This window comes from Ceratotherium simum, chromosome 13 (genome assembly GCF_057802395.1).
Source record: "Ceratotherium simum simum isolate JZ-2026a chromosome 13, ASM5780239v1, whole genome shotgun sequence".
Taxonomy (NCBI): domain Eukaryota; kingdom Metazoa; phylum Chordata; class Mammalia; order Perissodactyla; family Rhinocerotidae; genus Ceratotherium; species Ceratotherium simum.
The window spans coordinates 32113695-32124903 of record NC_141912.1 but is presented as its reverse complement, the minus strand read 5'-3'; positions in this window follow the sequence as shown (position 1 = coordinate 32124903).

Sequence of the window (11209 nt, the reverse complement as noted above, 5' to 3'; positions counted from 1 at the left end):
AGACTAAGGAGTGGCCCCAGCGCCCACAGCAGGAGGAAGTGTGGTTAGAGCCTGGGCTCCCCATGGAGCTCCAGGTCACTAGAAAAATGGACCTAACTCCACACACTGAAGCCATTGATAGCTGCCTGCCTGGATTCTCCTTGTTACCCAAGGCAGGAATTGGGACAGGAGCACAGAGGACAGTGCTCAGGGCCTGAGAGGGTGCCCCACAAACTGGTGGGAAGTGTTGCCTGAGCCTCAGTCCTCCAACGGCCCTTCAATGCCATTCAAAGCCCCAACCCAAGAGACAGCCTGGGGCCCAGGGGCATCAGAAGGACTGAGCTGTCCCAACAGGAAGAACAAAACATGATGGCACAGTGAAGGGTAACAGATTATGTCACCCCAAAATATATGGCTTTGGTGTATTGATTCTTTTGTGCGGTAGCCACTTGAAAAAAAGCAAATGGGGAGTGATGTCAGCATCATGGCAGAGTGAGTTGTTCCCTTTGTCTCTCCCCTCTAAGTTACAACTAAACAGACATTCATTAACCAACAGAGGATTCCCTACACAGCACAATAGAACACCTGAGAGATCCACACAGCCATACATCTGAAATGCTAGACCAGACAGACTTAATATATATATATAATATATATATATAAATATATATAATAGAACAAAGAATCCTGAAATTTATATGGAACAACAAAAGACCCCGAATAGCCAAAGCAATCTTGAGAAAAAAGAACAAAGCTGGAGGCATCACAATCCTCGACTTCAAAATATACTACAAAGCTATAGTAATCAAAGCAGCATGGTACTGGCAAAAAAACAGACACAGAGATCAATGGAACAGAATTGAAAGCCCAGAAATGAAACCACACAGCTACAGACAGCTAATTTTTGACAAAGGAGCCAACAACATACAATAGAGAAAGGAAAATCTCTTCAATAAATGGTGTTGGGAAAACTGGACAGCCACATGCAAAAGAATGAAAGCAGACCATTATCTTGCACCAAACACAAAAATTAACTCAAAATGGACTAAAGACTCAAATGTAATACCTGAAACCATAAAACTGCTAGAAGAAAATATAGGCAGTACACTCTTTGACATTGGTCTTAGCAGCATCTTTTCGAATACCATGTCTACTCAGGCAAAGAAAAAAGGGAAAAAATAAACAAATGGGACTACACCAGACTAAAAAGCTTCTGCAAGGCAAAGAAAACCATGAACAACACAAAAAGACAACCCACTTGATAAAATATTTGCAAACCATATATCCAACAAGGAGTTAATTTCCAAAATATATAAAGAATTTATACAACTCAACATCAAAAAAACAAACAACCTGATCAAAAAATGGACAGAGGATACGAACAGACATTTTTTCAAAGAAGATATACTAATGGCCAATAGGCACATGAAAAGATGTTCAACATTGCTAATTATTAGGGAAATTCAAATAAAAACTACAATGAGATATTACCTTACACCTGCAGAATGGCTATAATTAACAAGACAAAAAATAACAAATATTGGAGGGGACGTGGAGAAAAAGTAACCCTCATACACTGCTGGTGGGAATGCAAACTGGTGCAGCCACTGTGGAAAACAGAGATTTATCAAAAAATTAAAAATAGAAATACCATAGGATCCAGCTATCCCACTACTGGGTATTTATCCAAAGAACATGAAATCAACACTACAAAGAGATTTATGCACCCCTGTGTTCATTGCAGCATTATTCATAACAGCCAAGACGTGGAAGCAACCCAAGTACCCATCAACTGGTAAATGGATAATTTAGATGTGGTATATATATACACATACAATGGAATACTACTCAGCCATTAAAAAAAAGACAAAATCATCCCATTTGCAACAATATGGATGGACTTTGAGGGTATTAAGTTAAGTGAAATAAGCCAGACAGAGAAAAACAAACACCGTATGATTTCACTCACATGTGGAAGATAAACACATAGATAAGGAGAACAGATTAGTGGTTACCAGAGGGGAAGAGGGTGGGAGGAGTGGGTAAAAGGGGTAAAGGGGCACATATGTATGGCGACGGGTAAAAACTAGACTATTGGTGATCAGCAGGAGACAGTCTATACAGAAACTGATATGTAATGACATACACCTGAAATTACACAATGTTATAAACCAGTATGATCTCAATAAAATAATTTTAAAAAATAAAAGCAAATGCCGGGAGAAGCTTTGCCTGAACTCCCCTTATCTGCCTAAAGACAGGTCCTCCAAAAGGAACTCAACTGTCATAGATCCCCTCCAGGGGAGTTTCATTAACCAAAGAAGATTGATTCTTAAGGCAGGAGAGGAGACACCACACCCAAACTTGGTCACAAACTATCATACTCTCCATCTATTCTTCTAAGTGCCCATTCATCTTTCCTAAAGCATTTACTCTCCCTACAGCCCGCCTCCCCTTCCCTATTAAGATGTATGTAATCCCGAATTCTAAGCCACCCTGCAGAGTAAGCGATCTCTCTGGGTATCTCTCCTGGATACAGGAGGTACACCTGTTAATAAACTTCGATTTGCTTTTCTCTTTTTAATCTGTCTTTGATTGTAGTGGTCTCAGCTAAGAACTCAGAAGGGTAGAGGGAAAATTATTGTTTCTCCCCTACAACCCCAAGTAGAGCAAAGAGATTAAGGTGTGATCAGAAAATTGCGGGGGTTGGAAAATGCAAGACCCAGAAGAGATGTGAAAAAAGATGGGAAAAGCAGGGTTGAGGTGGTGGCAACCAGCCTCTTCCAGCCACTCCCCCCGGCCCAAAGGCCCCGCGGCTCCCCCGTGCCTGAGGACTGCAAATAACCCCACTCACCAGCGGCAGTACCCAGGGGGCAAAAAGGGCAGTGCAGGCCAGGATGGGCAAGACATGGTGGAGCCACATGACTGTGAATTTGCCAACCTGCCGCGGATCCACAAGCCTCAGAGCTCAGCTGAGGCAGGAAAGTGCTGGCAGAAGTTTATTAACTTCGCCTGACATGGCTTTGCATACCCGCTCCCAGAAAGCATTGTCATATCACACCGCCCGAACCGGAGCAGAGAGTGAGGGCTACAGGCCTACAAACATAACATTCTAGTGGGCCTGGGCAGAAGTGGAAAAGCCGTGAGTGGAAAAGCCGACAGCTCAGCTAACTGGAACTGACATCAATGCCAAGTCAATGAGCCTGAGTGAGTACAGCCAAATACCCAGGGACTGGCTCTGAGCAGCTGAGTGTTAGGGCACCAACCTCAGAGGCACCCAGATCACTGCCGCCCTTCCCACCAAAGCGGACTTCCCTCCACAGAGCAGTGCTGGTCTCACTGAGCTCCTGTAGAGACACCCCACTAGCCAGCCTGTGCCTGGCTTCTTCCTGGCTTCAGCCACCGCTGCCTCTCAGAAGCAACTTCCCCAGTAGAACCACTCACATTCCAAACGCTCTTAGATCTTGCAGCCATTATAATCTCCTCCTCTTCCTCCCAGTGACTCAGATCCAACCAGGTCTCCTTTCCTGTGGTCACATCCTGTAAGTGTCTTAACTCTCCCAGGTGACCTCTCTATTCAGTCCCTGGGGGATCACAAGCCCAATGAGGCGGCTCCCCACCTTTCAATTCAACACCAATCTCTCTCAAGACTCCCCTTTCCAACCTGCCTCAGGACATCTGCACCTCTGGACCCATCCGCCTCTCAAATCCAACAGGTCAACAAGGATAGTACACCTCTCCCACCACACCAGCCTCTCCTCCTCCCTTAGTTCTCTTAGCATCACCATCCTTGGTCCCTTCTGATCCCCCTTTCCTCTGCCTCATGGACTCAAAGTCAGCTCCTCTAACCCCTTTTCAATCCCATAGCCACTATCTTAGTCCAGGCTTTCATCTACCTCAGCCTAGAAAACTGCAAAGGCTTCCTGAACACCGTGCCTGCCCCCAGTTATAACCATAGGCCCCACACAATCCACAGCTGCCCCCTCTGCTGAATTTGACATGTAACGCCTCTATTCCACCATCAAAGCCCACAGCTGCCACAACCTGCTGTCTGGCATCACCCTCATTTCTCTGGTGACAGATCTGAGTAAAGGTGGACTCCCTCTGTCTCCTTACCCTGTCCCACCAGGATGCCACTGCTTAAGCATCTCCCTCTTCTGGATTACTCTCACCTTTGCCTTCCAACCCATCAGACCTGCACATCCTGAAAGATCATTCCAATTAGGTGATGGTGATGGTGGCACAACCTCAGGATTATACTAAAATCCACCCAACGTACACTTTAAAAGGGTGAATTATGTGATATATGAACTATATCTCAATAATAATAACAATAATGCCATCCTGAGCACCTCTTTCTACTGAAAGCTATGTCTTATCCTCCTAACACATATCTTGGTTTTTGGAACATCTCACCCGTGGTCCTCAATCTTGGCTGCTTCTTAGAACCACCTGGAGAGATTTTACTATCTATATGCCCAGGCCAAGGCGAAAACCAATTGAATCACTATCCCTTGGGTTGGACCTAGGCCTTAGTATCTTTTAAAGCTCCCTCAGTGATTCCAATATGTAGGCAACTTTTAGAATCACTTGTCTAGGCCAGGGTTTGAACCTCCCCAGTGGTACCAAGCGTGCCCTGCCTTGAATCCCATCTTACTGTAAGTGAGTATAAGTGAGCACATCTTGTTACACTAAATGGCCCCAGCCCCTCCTGTATAATATACAGCACTACTCGCTGTGCTGCACGTACTCCAAAAAATTCACATGCTCTCCTGATTTATGGCCTCCACTTACGTATGTACTCCCCAATAGCTTGATAAATTAAAAACTTTGTTCTATGAGTTTCTCTCCAGAACAGGCTGACCACAGGCAGGAAACACACCTACAAGGTATCTATCACAGCTCACAGAAGAATAGAACAATGTGATGCCTGGAGCCGGTCATACCTGCAGACCAACATCCCTGGACCGCCTCCTTACTGCCCACTTTCCCTATATAACTGCCTCAAGATTCTGTAATCTTTGAAGATGGGTCTTTGAGACATTAGTCACCTGTCTTCCGATTTGCTGGCTAATCTAATTAAACTTCGTTTCTCGATCTCTAACTCGTGATTAATTGGCTCAGATCTCGGCGAGCAGAGTGAGCCCATTGCTCCGTATCATTACCAAATTATATTCCCCCCATTGGACAATGAGCCACTCCAGGAGCAGGAACTGAGTTCATTTCACCTTTGTCTCCCCTGAAAATGCTTTTTTAAAGTTGAACTATACCCATCATTACTAACCATTCCACTAAGACCCTTCTCCTACACTTTTTCTATGGATGGAAAAGTCACGCATCAGAAAGTTTTAACAGTTTCATAGATTTCACGTCCATTTTTATTAATTAATTTCTTTGACTATCACAATTTATTTAGCATGACAGGGAATGGGTCTTGTCCCATCTCAGGGAGATTCTTTCCACTGCTAAAGGTCACAAGGGGAGTGAGAGTGTGGAGAGGCAGAGGGAACCCAGGTCTCCTGACAGCTGGTCCCAAGCCCTTCCCTTCATGGTGTCAAGCCTCCTTGAGGACTTCCTAAGCATGGCAGCTCCAGCAAACTGTCTCATTCAGCTCATCCCTCCCCCCCAAAAAAGACTTTTAATACTTTAATAATAAGAATATAGTATGCTAGGTTTGTTCCAAGGCGTTTAAAGTTGGTTGCAACAGAGATGAAGCCAAAGCTACTCTCTGGGGGGTATGAGAGGCTCTGACGTTCTAGGGCTCAGGATTTGGGCTGATCCCCAGGAGCTACCCATGGCCGCCCATTCCCCAGCAAGCCACCCAGGTCGTCTTCTGTACAAACTATTTCCTCTGTACAAACTATTTCTGTACAAACTATTTCCTCCACCCCACCCTGCTTCCAGCCCCCTTCTTTTCTGCCCTATAAATTACTTTTCCTCGTCCACTCTGGCCTTTGGACCCCGGGACTCACAAGCATAGGTACGTGTTTTCCCTCGCAGATCTCTGTCGCCACTGCTGGGTCCAGAAAAGAAACTGAAAAGTCCCAGGGCGGAGGTTTACATAACCCGAGGCGGTGCTTCGCCGTGCAGACCCTGGGTTTATTTTCCAGTGAGTTGACCCAGAGTTTACAGGGAGGATAAAGATCACCCATCCCCCCAACCCTGGCCTAAAGGAAATGAGTTGCTCATTGTCATAAAAGCAGTATAAAGGTGCTTATGGGCAGAGTGGGAGGCGAGCGAGCTGCATTTAGGTTTCTGGTTCTCAAACTCCTGGGTAGTTACACCTGCCGGTGGTGAAAATGCAGACCTGCCAGGGTCCGCGGAAATTCCGAGTCCCTCAGTCTGGAGGGGGATGTGGAATCTGACTTATTATAATAATAAAACAGTATCTTCGTTGATTCTGAGGCCTGTGAGTAGGGCAACGCTGCTTCCAGCCCCCTCCCCCATGGGGCCCCGACCTTGGTGTCTAACAACGGAAAACATTTCCTACAGCCTCTGGTCACCCCAGGAAGGAAACTGCCGACCTCGGGAAGGTCCTGTTTGAATCCGGTTCCACCAAGCCGGTAGCGCTTTACCGCTTACAAACTGCCCAGGCGACAGCCCACACGCGTCTCTGTACCTGATCTCTTCAGGTGAACACAGTCACGGGTGTTGCCCATGGGGCTCAAATATGCAGGGGATAAAATGTCAAGGAGAGACTGGGGAAAAGGAGGGAGGGAAGGGGGAGAGTGTTGAAGAAAGGAAGAGAGAAGAACAAAAAGGTCGAGATAAGCTAAAGGGGAAATAAATTTCAAAAGCTGTACTTTTATTATTTCTAAACTTTATCCCCCTCTATCTAGTTTTGTCATTTATTAACATTTGACTTCAGTGTTTGATCCCTCTCTGAATGCATAAATAGATGCTTGTTGTTGTTATTGAGGGACCATTTGAGAGAAAGTTGCAGATCAGGACCCTTTACCTCCAGATGTGTCAGTGTGTATCTTTTAGCGACAAGAACAAGGTGTTTTGTTGTTTTTACATAACCAAAGTACAAATTTCAAAGAGGATAATATTTTTAAAACCCACTTTATTGGGGAGTACTTTACATATAATATATTGCATCTATTTGGAATGCACAGCTGGTTGAGTTCTGGCAAATGTACACACCCTGTCACCACTACCACAGTGAAGATGTAGGACATCTCCATCGTCCCCAAAGAAAGGGCATGTGATAAAATTCTTTGCAGCAAATAAAAGGCATAGGGTAGATGTTAACGTATCGCTATGAAAAGGTGTGCCCAACACACTGTTCGGCTTTTGTCCAAGCTTAAGAACAAACTGAATTATAATGCCGTTAATACCACTTATATAATACATGCTTTACGTAGGGGAAAACCTAGAAGATTCCTCACCAAATGTTTGACAGTGATGTCTCAGGGAGTGGGATAACTTGGTAACCTTCACTTTCTCTGAATTATTGGACATTTATCTTTTAGTATAATGTTCCGTTTGTATGGGAGTCAGGGAGAGAATATCTCAGTTTTAAAATATTGTAAAACTAAGCCCTGCACTCAATAAGTTACAGATTTTTAAAAACCGAAATGTTAATTAAGACCCAACGCTAGATACTTCCTCCCCTAAGATAATCCTTCACATTTTGATAGCACTGAATCTTTCTTAAATTGTTTCTGAAAGGGATGTTTTTAGTGAAGTAGACAGACAAGTAACAACTACAACAATGGCACAGACTAGAAACAAAAGAAGCACAAAATTGAGTGTGGACACCGGGGACCCTCACAGGTACACTTCAACCACGTTTGAACCCCACGTGGCCATCGCATCCTCGGGTCTTAGACAAAGTCGGGGGCAAATCTTGTTCCTTGAGCATCGATTTGTCCTTGAGAAAGGTCAAAGGCTTTCAGAGCAAGTCTGAAGAATGACACTGACTTTCTGATTTAAAGAACTTCCAAGAATGTTAAGGCAAAGGCAGTGTCTGTAAGAGGATCCAGCCTGTCTGGGCAATGCTCTCTCCGGCTCACCCGTTGTCAGTGGCCTCAAAGAGATGATGCCGAGAAGCTACACCGTCAGGTGTGAGGCCTCAAGGGGCTTCCCTGGGCCCCGTGAGCTGGCTGTTCTTTGCTGGGGTGAGGGTTGGGGTGTAGGTGGGGAGGCAGGAACTCAAGCAATAACCGCAGAGAAATGAAGTGCAGATGGAAGCATCGGAAACCTCTACACTCCTCCTTCCTCGCCCCACCTCGCACTCCCCACCTCCCTCAGCCCACAAGGGAGTCAGAAGTGCAGAGATCCAAGTAGAAAGAGCAAGCTTCATGGGCCTTGTGATGGTGCCTGGCTCCCTTCTTCACGAGACTGGTGATGAGTTGAAACTAGAGGGAGACTGTAAAAGTTATCCTTTGAAAAGTAGGTCCTTATTTCCCACACTGGCTTATTTACCAAATTCATCTTAATAGAATACAAAAACAAAATAAAACAAAATTCTGCTGTGACTTTTCTGGGCAATAGAAGGTCCTGAACTCTCCTAAATCCTCATGCCCTTCAGGCCTCCATGCAGTGAGGCTCCAGGCTCCAGACCTGCTGCCACTGGGCCAGGCCCCTCTCCTCCTGGATTCCCTTTACCTCCTGTCAACGCCACTCTGCTCTGTCTCTGCTTCCTCACCCTTTTCCCCTTCCTACACAAGCCCCTGAATATCTCTCACTTTCTTCAAAAGCTTTCTCCTCCCGAGTATGAATTCCTTCAAACTTCAAGAAAAAAACAAACAACAACAGAGAGATCCTGCAGGACACCTAGGGCTCCCACTCTGGACATCAGCCCCACCTTCCACTCATCCCTCTCTCTCTGTGTAAATGAAGAGTCAAAGTCCTTAACCTGGCATCTCAGAAACCTCCCACTTTGGCATTGCATGCAAGGTCGGTGTTATGTGGGTGAACAAACTTTTGGGACCCCTTTTCCTGGTCTAATAGATGAATCTAACAAGCAAGCTGCCTACACTTAAAGTCAGTACAAAAATCCATGCTGTGTTCTGAAGCAGCCATGCGGGCCATCTTAAGCCTGTGTTAGTGAGACAAGCATCTTCGTGGGCTAGGTAGAGCCCTAGATTGAAACCAGTCTGCACATACAGGAAGCCGCATCCACCTGAAGTCGGCCACACATCCTGTAACATACAGCAAGTCAGCAGCCTGTCCATGCCTGCTGCAAAGCACTCAGTTTGCAGGGGGACCACAAACTGAACATGCAGCTCCAGGACCAATCAGCCCACTGATTCCATGTCCCAAGGTCTAATCCTCAGCTGCTGTGACCAATTCCCTTTGAGGTCCCATCAAAAAATCCCCTTCAACCCAACTCCAGGCTGCTCTCTCTGCTTTCCGAGACAGCCCAGGCTCTCTGTAGCCTGTCCCTTTCCCTTACCTAAGTCTTGCTTAATTGCTTAATTAAACTGTCTTTGGGGGCCGGCCTGGTGGTGTAGCGATTGAGTTCGCGTGCTCTGCTTCGGCGGCCTGGGTTCACAGGTTTGGATCCCAGGCACGGACCAGTGCACCGCTTGTCAAGCCATGCTGTGGCGGTGTCCCATATAAAGTAGAGGAAGATGGGCACGGATGTTAGCCCAGGGCCAATCTTCCTCAGCGAAAAGGAGGAGGATTGGCAACAGATGTTAGCTCAGGGCTAATCTTCCTCACAAAACAAAAACAAAACAAAACAAAAAAACTGTCTTTGTCTTACTCTGTGGCTCCGGATGTTAGCTCAGTGCTAATCTTCCTGACACACACACACACAAAACAAACAAACAAACAAAACCTATCTTTGTCTTACTCTGTGGGTCCCACTTGAATTCTTTCCTGCGGGTGCCCAAGGACCCACTTTCTGGGGCTACAGGCCCGGTCAGGGCCCTTTGTGCTCTGAGCCCTAAGACAATAGAATGACTTTGCAACCCCACATCTCATGACTGAAGATGCCAGATGGACAGATCAACAACAGGAAAAGATAAAGAGTACCTTGCTTTCACATTTCCCAGCTGCATTTCTTAAAGATTGAGGGAAAAAGTAAAGACCCTGGTCCTTGCCTCCCTCCACACATAGGTAACACCGACACTCCAAGCCTTGTTTGGTGTATAACCAAAAAGTTCTTGTTTATGTTATCCTTGAAGTATATGACTGTCAGATGTGTAAGCCCTTACCTACATGCACACTGCTTTGTTAAAAAGTATATAAACTGCACTCAGATCTGTAGACTCAGAGAAGTTCCTCAGAATACTCTGTTGGACTGTTTCCCGGGACTGGAGTTCCTCACCTTGATTATCAAATGAACTCCTTTAATTAACCTTTACCTGGACTCTTTATTTCAGTCGACATGTGCACATGTGCTTTTATTTCAGGAGATGAGACAATGATATTCATCAGATCAGCAGACTGTGAAGACCCTCTGTCCCCCCGAAGCTCAAAGCACTCTGCATTAGGGAGGAGGGAGAGAGTGGGGGAGCCCCTGACTCCAAGTCTACTGATCACTCCTACACAAAGGGACACTGAAAAGAAGTGCAGGACAGTCTATTCCCTCCAGGGACCAGGCAGGGAAGTCAGAACCACCGTGAGTGGATGTCAAAGTCCATCAAAGAAATATCATTACGAGAAAATCCCTGTGTCACGCTTTGAAGCTCACAAAAATGATCAGAAAACCAAAATCCTAGCTCAGGTGACATCACTGAAGTTGGCTGTAAGGCTTTGTGGGACCTATAGGTAGAAAGAAGGACATGTCTAGGCTGCAGCTTAATAGCCCCTATGTTTTGGGGCCCCCAGAAGGGACCCTCTCTCTTCAGCAGTGCTGAAGAGTCTCTTTGGATGTAGAATCTCTTTGGATTTCTGAAGTTTTTACACTTATTTGTTGACTTCGTAGATGTTGAGTTCATCTTTGAACATCTTGGAAACAATTTGCTTAGACCTTGTCTAAGTGTGGAATCTGAAACTGTTCTGAAGCAGGAAACAAGGGACTGGCCCTGTGAGCTATGGCCCCATGTGGAGGTTAATTTTCTGTGTCAACTTGGCTAGGGCACAGTCCCCAGATATCGGATCAAACATTCTTCTAGAATTTTCTGTGAAGGTATTTTTTAGATGAGATTAATATTTATATAGGTAGAGCTTGAGTAAAGCAGATTACCTTCCATAATGCAGGTGAGGTTTCTACAATCAGTTTAAGGCCTTAATAGGAAAAAAACCCTGACCTCCCCCAAGGAAAAGGAACTCG